The following is a 9178-nucleotide window of genomic DNA, read 5'->3' as shown; positions in this document are numbered from 1 at the left end:
ATCATTCAAGCCCTAGATTCTAGTCTTCTATGAAGTTAGCTCTGGCCATAGGCTTCCGGTAGTTTGGCTACATAAGCCAACATACTCTCCCATTTTTTTATTTATTTTTTATTTTTTTGGTCATTTACAATTAAGAGTCCTGACTCCTAGGAATGCAACTACCTATTTTGCAGGGCTACTGTGATACAATAACCGTAAAGCATTTAGAATAATGCCTGGACACAGAATAGGTTTTCAAGAAATATTAACTATTATCATTTAAAATTTCCTCAAGATCTCCAAATTCTCTTAAACACTCTGAAGCAAGATCCAGTACTTTTATAAAGATGCAGACCATGCTGAGCATATCAGAAAGATGCCTTCCTTATTGGAAGGATATGCTTCTAACATCATATAAGTTTCTTCACGAGCTGAATGGTGGGGTTTTACCTAAAACTAGTACAGCCCCCAGCAAAGCATCACACGCACTTAATAAAAACTTTTAATTATGATAATAATTGTCATATACTACTCATTGTAAAATCATGCCTTTTTGTTTTTTACATCAACTTCCTCTTTTGTCACTTAACACCAGTTTTTCTTTGTTAGCAAAATTTTCCAGCCCTGAATCAAAAAGCCTGGTCACCATGCTCAGGCTTTTTAAAAAGAGTTCACTAGAATAGCTTCTGGAAATGTTTTGGAATCTGAGTTGTGTATGAACCTATCTGTGGAAGGCAGAATGACAATGCCCAACGATGCCCATCTTAATTCCCAGAACCTATGACTATGTTACCTTACGTGTCAAAAGGGATTTCGCAGATGTGTTTAAATCAGGATCTTGAGTTGGGGAGTTTATCCTGGATTTTCTGGTGGGCCCTATGGAATTACAAGCATCTTTAACAGTGGAAGAGAGAGGGAGAAGAGAGTGCCAGAGAAAGAGATGTGACAACAGAAGCAGAGAGATGCTATATTGCAGGCTTTGAGGATGAAGGAAGGGTGCCAGGAGCCAAGAAATTCACACAGCCTTTAGAAGGTGCAAGACAAGTAAATGGATTCTCTCCTAGAGCCTCCAGAAGGACCACAGCCCTGCCATGGCTGGAATTTAGCCGAGTAAGACCAGTGCCAGACTTGTGAACTACAGAACTATACAATAATAAATCTGTGTTGTTTTGAGCCACTAAATTTGTGGTAATTTGTTACAGCAGCAATAGGAAATATTCTAATAAACTTTAATTTGTTTCTGGCCACATCTCCAACATTCTGAAATACTAAACCCTCCCTTATCAGTTGGTGTTGCCCAAGTATTTACTGAGCAAGTTCTTCATTCCAATATGCAGAACAATGATGACATGCTTAATATATGATGCTTAAGATTACAAGCTTGATGCAGATACTGCTGTCAGATATCACTTAAGTTTTATCCCAGTACAAAGAGTGGCAATGAACTACTGATAATTTCCTCTTGACATACAATTCTACGACTAGTTCTTCACCTATTCACTGGGTGATCTATTTTTTTTATAGTTCTTAAGCAATGTCATGCAAGATAGTACCTGCAGGTACGTCAGGTTATGTCAATTGTTTCTTAGTCTTTCCCAGATGAAATCACATTAATATGACAGGAAATGTATGTCACAGAATCATGACTACCCCGTATGTTGTTCTCTTCTGAGTGCTGATAAACTAATATTTTAATAGTTATGACTTAAGATTATCTGACATCTTGAAAGTTCCCAAGGTTGTTACCTCTTAATAAGATTATTCCCAACTAATTAATAATAGATTCAAGGATCATTAAAAAAAGATATGCACCATATAAACAGCAATGATCCCATTATGACATTGGCCAATTGAATAAGAACTCTAGAATGTGACCTAGACTAGGCCAGATTAATATGGAACTCTTTTGCCATTTTTTTTTTTGTTAACTTTGGTAAATATTCTCAAGTTCCAGGATCTTATTTAACAATATGGAACTCTTTTGCCATTTTTTTTTGTTAACTTTGATAAATATTCTCAAGTTCCAGGATCTTATTTAATTCATTGACATTCTTTTCCTCCTAAAAGTTACATGAGATACTTTTCATATTACAGTGCAATCAAATCAAGTGTGTGTGTGTGTGTGTTTTAATTTACTATATCACCAGAAAGATACTACAAAATCATTTTCACATGCCAAATTCATTCCTGGCCTTCCCAATCCAAGTATTTCACTTCTTCCATTTCTTTGTTTTGTCTTCTTGAGTTTGTTTAGTGAAGAAAAATATAACAGAAGATTAACTTCTACTAGTTTCCTATTATCCTTCTCAGGTAAATGGACTAATTTTTAACAGCTTCCCAATGCCTACAGAATAAAATTCCAAATTCTAAACCTAGGATTCCAGACATCTCATGATTGACCCTATCTTCTTTTACAAATAAACTTACTATTTGTAATTAGGCCTTCAAAAATAGCTTCCATTTTCCCTCTATGTCGGCTCATGCTAGTTCACCTTTCCTTTTCCTCGCCATTTATCTAAGTTTCTTCTTTCTTTCCTTCCATTTGGGCACCTTCCTTCCCCCAAGCATCCTCTGAATCCAGAATGCATGAATTCATGCATTTTTTAGAACAGTGCCTTGATGCTTTCTTCATACTGATTCACTAGTTAACTTACCATCTGACCATGTCTTTTCTCTTCAACTAGACAATAAAAATGGGGCCATGCTTCTTTGTACACTCCACATCATTGGGCTGACTTGCATAGCTATGTAAACATTCAATAAATACCTGCTGATTAACATAGAAACTGGAAGATGGGAATAACATCTGTGTTGCAAATTAAATAGATCTGTTGTATTACCTGTAATGTTAAGCTTCAGAGGATATTATTATTTGTCTCACAGCATATAGGACTCCATATTACACCATAATAAGCCAAGTTATAATTGAGTTCTACTTTTATGTAAGCATGCCTGTCAACTACTGCTGATCATATTCATATTTCAGATATCAGCTAAAACCTTGCTTCCTCAAAAAAGTCTTTTTTGTCCTGTTCAACGAGACCAGGTTTCCTGTTAATATGCACCTATAACACTGTTCTTTCATTATACTTATCATATTACAATCATTTTTTCAGTTTTGAACCACCATTCCCTTACCTTTACTGGAATGCAGGATCCAGGAGAACAAAAACCAGATCCACCCTGTTCACCACTGTATTCCCAGTGCTTAATGACATAGTAGCTAATCAACCCACAAACCCAGCCAGCAGTCATCCTTCCCCTACTAGGTAAGCAGCCAAGCAACACTTCAACACTGGTTTCCAGAGACTCAAACAGAAGTTCTGGTCATTCAAAACAAGATATGATTAGTGTTCTACCCCAAAAAGTCTCCCACCTTGCAAACTCAATTCTTTACATGTAGGTGAGATTTTTTAAATCTGTAACACTGATTTTTTAAAATGTCATTTTGTTCATGTATAACATGACAAACTCCACACTTTCAGATGTTTCATGTTTTTTTTACATTAATTCAGCCTATAGGCCAAGATGAAAATAGTGAAAATGTATCATATGTCCATTCAATTGATTGGACTTTAACTATTATCTTCAGCAAAGGGAAAAAGAAAAGAAGAAATGATTCACACAGAGCCAAAGGACTCTGTATACCATTCCACTCATTAACTATATGCTTCAGAGTGGTCCTAGGAGAAGAAATGGATATCTGCTGTCCTTCTGGTCAGTCTCAGTTTTTGCATGCCTCATACACAAGCAATCAATTTCATCTGTGCTCAAAATAACAACAGCATGCTGTTCCAATATGGAGTAAAAACTGGATGCATTGGATTTCCTGAGAGATCCTATGTCAGTTTTCAACATGACTACTTCCCGGGGTGCTTTGAGGGTACTCAATATTCAAGGTACTTTTCAAGGGTACTCAAGTTTCACCTTACCCATGGATTTCAGAAACAGGTCTGTGTTAGACGCAATGCTATTATATACTGGGACGAGCTGCTTACTTGTCTCTTTACTTTCTTTCCAAGAACAGGCACAGTTAGGTACCTACAAACACCATGCTTAGAACTGTTGCTTTCAAAATGCCCAAAAAACTCTGATTCTTTTTTTCTTCTCCTGGTAAATGTCTAAATGAGATCATTTCAAACTTAGGAAGCACATGCAGAACAACAAATGTTAAAAAGAAACATGAGGAGAAAGAAGAGTGACATGAAACATTCTCAGGGACAGTCCATACGTTGGGGCACAAAACTAGCGTCAACAAGTTTAAGACGACTGAGATCATACCGAGCATATTCTCCAACCACAATGCTTTAAAACTGAAAATGAACTGCAAAAGAAAGCTGGAAAAGCCACAAATGTATGATTAAACAAGATGCTACTGACCATGACTGGGTCAAGGAAGAAATCGAAAGATCCATAGAGACCAATAAGAATGACAACAAAACATATCAAACTTGGAGGAATGCAGTAAAAGCAGTAATAAAAGGGAAGTTTACAGCATTACAGGCCTACCTTAAAAAAAAAGAAAGAAAAATCTCAAAAATCTAACATTTAACCTTAAAAAACTAAGAAAAAAAAAAAGGAAACAAAGCCCAAAGTCAGTTAGAAGGAAATAATAAAAATTAGAGCAAAATGAAATGAAATAGGGAACAAAAAGACAATAGAAAGAGTTAATACAACAAAGAGCTGGTTCTTTGAAAAGATAAATTGACAAACTTCTGGCTAGAACCACTAAGGTAAAAGAAGAAAAGACTCAAACAAAATCAGAAATGAAAAGAGAAATTATAATGGATATCACAGAAATGAAAAGGACTATACAAGAGTACTATGAAAGGCTATACATCACCAAATTCAATAACCTAGAAAAAAATGGACATGTTCTTAATAATATACAACCTTCCTACACTGAATCATGAATAATTGGAAAATATAAATAGACCAATCGACAGCAAGGAAATTGAAACAATCATTAAAAACCTCCAAAAAAATAAAAGTCCAGAACTAGATGGCTTCACTAGTGAGTTCTACCACATATTCAAAGATTTAATGCCATCCTTCTTAAACTCTTCCAAAAAATTGAAGAAGAGGCAATACTTTCTACTTAATTTTATGAGGCCAACATTACCCTGATACCAAAACTTGCCAAGGACAACACACACACACACACACACACACACACACAGAAATTATAGATAAATATACATGCGAAAATCCTAAACAAAATACTAGCAGATCAAATAAAACAATACATTAAAAAGATAATATATCACAATCAAGCGGGGTTCACTCTAGGGGCGCAAAGATGGTTCGACATACACAAATGAATGCGATACACCACATTAAGAAAATAAAGGATAAAAATCATATGATCATATCAACTGAGGCAGAAAAAGCATTTGACAAAATACAACATCCATTTATGATTAAAATGCTCAATAAAGTGGGTAAAAGAAGGAAAGCACCTCAACATAAAGGGTATACGTGACAAATCCACAGCTAATAGTAAACTCCATGGTGGGAAACTGAAAGCTTTTCCTCTAAAGTCAGGAACAAGGCAAGGATGCCCACTCTCACCATTGTTATTTGACATAGTACTGTAAGTCGTAGCCAGAACAATTAGGTAAGAAATAAAAGGCATCCAAATTGGGAATGAAGAAGTAAAATTGTCACTTTTTGAAGCTGACATGATTCTATATGTAGAAAACCTTAAAGAATCTACAAAAAAAAAAAAAAAAAAAACTATTAGAAAAAATAAAGAAATATAGTAAAGTTGCAGGATACAAAATCGATGTATAAAAATCCACTGCATTCCTATATACTAACAATGAAATATCAGAAAAATTGAAGAAAACAACTCCACTTGCAACTGCAACAAAAATAATAAAATATCTAGGGAAAAACAAAGGAGGTAAGGGACTTATACCTGAAAACTATAAGACATTGTTGAAAAAATTGAAGACACAAGAAAAATACTGTGTTCATGATTAGAAGAATCAACACAGTTAAAATGGCCATATGACCTAAAGCAATATACAGATTTAATGCAATCACTATCAAAATCCCAATGGCATTTTTCAAAGAAATAGTACAAAATATCACCAAGTTTGTATGGAACCATAAAAGACCCTGAATAGCCAAAGCAATTCTGAGAAAAAAGAATATAGCCAGAGATAACACACTCCCTAACTTCAAATAATACTACAAAGTGACAATAATCGAAACAGTATGGTATTGGCAGAAAAACAGACACAAAGACCAAAGGAACAAAACTGAGAGCCCAGAAATAAATCCACATGTATATGGGCAAATAATTTTCAATGAAGAAGCCAAAAACATACAATGGAGAAAAGAAAGCCTCTTCAATAAAGGGTGCTAGGAAAATTGGAAAGCCATATGCAAAAGAATGAAACTATACTGCTATTGACATCATGCACAAAAATTAACTCAAAATGAATTAAGACTTAACTGTAAAACCTTAAACAATAAAATACATAAAAGTAAACACAAGTACTAAACTATGGACCTTGGTCTCAGAGAAGATTTTATGAACTTGACCCCAAATGAAAGTAAAAGCAAAAATAAATGAATGGGTCTACATGAAACTAAAAAGCTTCTGCACAGCAAGAGAAACCTTCAACAAGACAAAAAGGCAACCAACCAAATAGGAGAAGATATTTGCAAACTATACCTCTAATAAGGGGTTGATATCTAAAAAAATATATAAAGAACACATAGAACAACAAAAAATAAATAAACAATCCTATTAAAAATTGGGCAGAGGACGTGAACACTTTTCCCAAGAAGATATACAAATGGCCAACAGACATATGAAAAGATGTTCAATGTCACTAGCTATAAGGGAAATACAAATCAAAACCAAAATGAGATAACACATCACACCTATTAGAATGGCTATTATCAGACAACAAACAACTGTTGGAGAGGATGTAGAGAAAAAGGAACCCTCATGCACTGCTGGTGGGAATGTAAATTGGTGTAACTTCTATGGGAAACAATAAAAAGGTTGCTAAAAAAAATTAAAAATACAGCTACTGTATGATTCAGCGATCACTCTTCTGGTATCTACCCCAAAATTTGAAAACATTTATCTATAAAGACATATGTACCCCTATGTTCATTGCAGCCAAAACACTGTATACACTGTAGCCAAAACATGGAAACAACTATCCTTCAATGGATGATTAGACAAAGAAGACATGGTATATATACAATGAAATACTACTCAGCCATAAGAAAGGATGAAATACTGCCATTTGGGACAACATAGAGAGAATCATGCTAAGCCAAACAAGTCAGATGGAAAAGGACAAAAACCATATATTTTCACTCATATGTGGGACATAAAACTTAAATAACAAACGAACAAACCAAACAAATTCAGAGACACAGAGAAAAGAAGGGTAGTTACCAGAGGGGCAAAATAAAAAATAAATGACATTTTTAAAAAAGAAGAGTGCCTGAGACCTACCTATGCATGGCGCTAAGTTACTACTATGAATTATCAGACACAACTCTTATAGCCCCATTTCAGAAAACAAAAATCTAAATCTCCTATTACAAATACAAAATAATTAGAACTAAGTCTACAAATATCTATATTATGTACAAATCCTAATATTATTCATCAGCTTTATATTAATATGTGTAAGGCAATAAGTAAAATGAATAAGAAAAATCATCACTTCCTTCAAGCTTCTAAGAAGTCTCTATTATTACAAGAATCTCTGTCAAAGACCCACCACGAACCTCAGAGAACTCATAAGAAGCACACAGGCCTTGTGTATGCTGAACTATATTCCCTTTTCTTCTTCACTGAACTGGTATGGGTGAATTCTTATAAAATGAATACACAGAAGATAGGATTCCACTCAGTTGTAGGCTGAGTAGATGGTGGCCTTCCCATCCATCTTAATTAACTATCAATTAACTAAATTGTCACCTCAATTCAATTTATCTTGGTTAGGTGTCAAGGAGGATGTAGAGTCACAAGAGATTTATTTATTTATTTTCTGAAAGAGCAAGAGGAAGCTTCTTGCTGAACTGCAGAGGAAAAGACAAATTTGATTACAATTAAAACATCCAAACATCTTCACCACTTTCCTTCGGAAAACTGCCCCTCCTCCACTCCGACCATGTAATTTTGGTGGTGCTGCCAATCAAACACCCTAGCTGCCAATCAAATACCCTATCTACCTATGAAAAGAGATATAGCTGAAAATCAAGATGTCCCAATATTCTGGAAGACAGAAAACATGCATATGCTGATGCTGGTCTAGGTACAAAGGAAATATATAAAGGATAATCAACATATTATTCTCATAGCTCTAGAAAGAATTTTCTCACATATGTCTCTTTAACATATGAAGCCTAATAGTTCAACCAAAAATTTTTTACCCATTTATCTTTATTTTGCATTCTATGGAACAGGCCAGCTTTGCCAGAGGATTCAGAATCTACTCTCTACTTAAATTTAACATTGAGCAAACCCACATCTTGCACAAACATATGTAGATCCTCCAACCCCATTTGTATTAGACTTCAAACACACACCCCTGACGTAATTATCTCCCATCACAGACATCTGGATTAGAGTTGGTGCCGCAAGTTAACATCCGTTTGTTCCGCTTGTTTTTTTGGGGGGGGCCACTAAGGAGAGTGTGATAGAGGGTGGGCAATGCAGAGGACACATGCCTTCCTGTCCATTCTAATATTAGTCTAATACTAGGTGGGTATGGAGGCGGCAAGCCTATTTGGAGACAGTTCCTCTCGCGTTCTTGATAAACCTGGCCAGGGAGCCTCTCAGGCTGATCCAACTTCATCTCACCTTAACCTCCTTTGAAATACACCCAAACACTTTAGACTGTTTCTCTCCTTCCCCGGGTACCACACTTGGAGAACTAACCAGGACACAGGAGTGGCCTAGAACTTTAGAGACCCACTAGTCCCCTGCTGCCCTCACTATGAGGCATACCTTGCGGGCAGAGAAACTGGAACCAGCCTCACGGAGTGCGCACCAATCTTAAGAGTTGGACACCCCCATCTAAGCCTGGGCCTCACACTTGGAGAGCATACTCATCCCAGTCCTCGAGGGATGGAGGAGCCTACACCGATGCTCCAGGCCGGAAAAGGAGGACTGCATACCTGTTCCGACCGGGAAGGGGGGGTAGGGGAGGTACGGGGG

General features: G+C 36.0%; 1 protein-coding gene across 3 annotated transcripts in view; it reads right to left on the bottom strand.

The window, feature by feature from the left end:
• VPS8 (VPS8, CORVET complex subunit) overlaps positions 1 to 9178 on the bottom strand; it is a 232022-nt gene that overhangs the window by 222388 nt on the left and 456 nt on the right. The window contains exon 2 of one of the 3 annotated variants that reach the window (XM_015599949.2): positions 2634 to 2723. The exons of the other annotated variants lie outside the window; for them this stretch is intronic. The gene's annotated coding sequence lies outside the window, so the exon portion shown is untranslated. The remainder of the gene's footprint in view (positions 1 to 2633; positions 2724 to 9178) is intronic. 3 annotated transcript variants of the gene reach the window in all.

This window comes from Pteropus alecto, unplaced genomic scaffold (genome assembly GCF_000325575.1).
Source record: "Pteropus alecto unplaced genomic scaffold, ASM32557v1 scaffold88, whole genome shotgun sequence".
Lineage (NCBI taxonomy): Eukaryota > Metazoa > Chordata > Mammalia > Chiroptera > Pteropodidae > Pteropus > Pteropus alecto.
The sequence above is the reverse complement of the archived record's forward strand: the minus strand, read 5'-3'. Positions and strand labels throughout refer to the sequence as shown.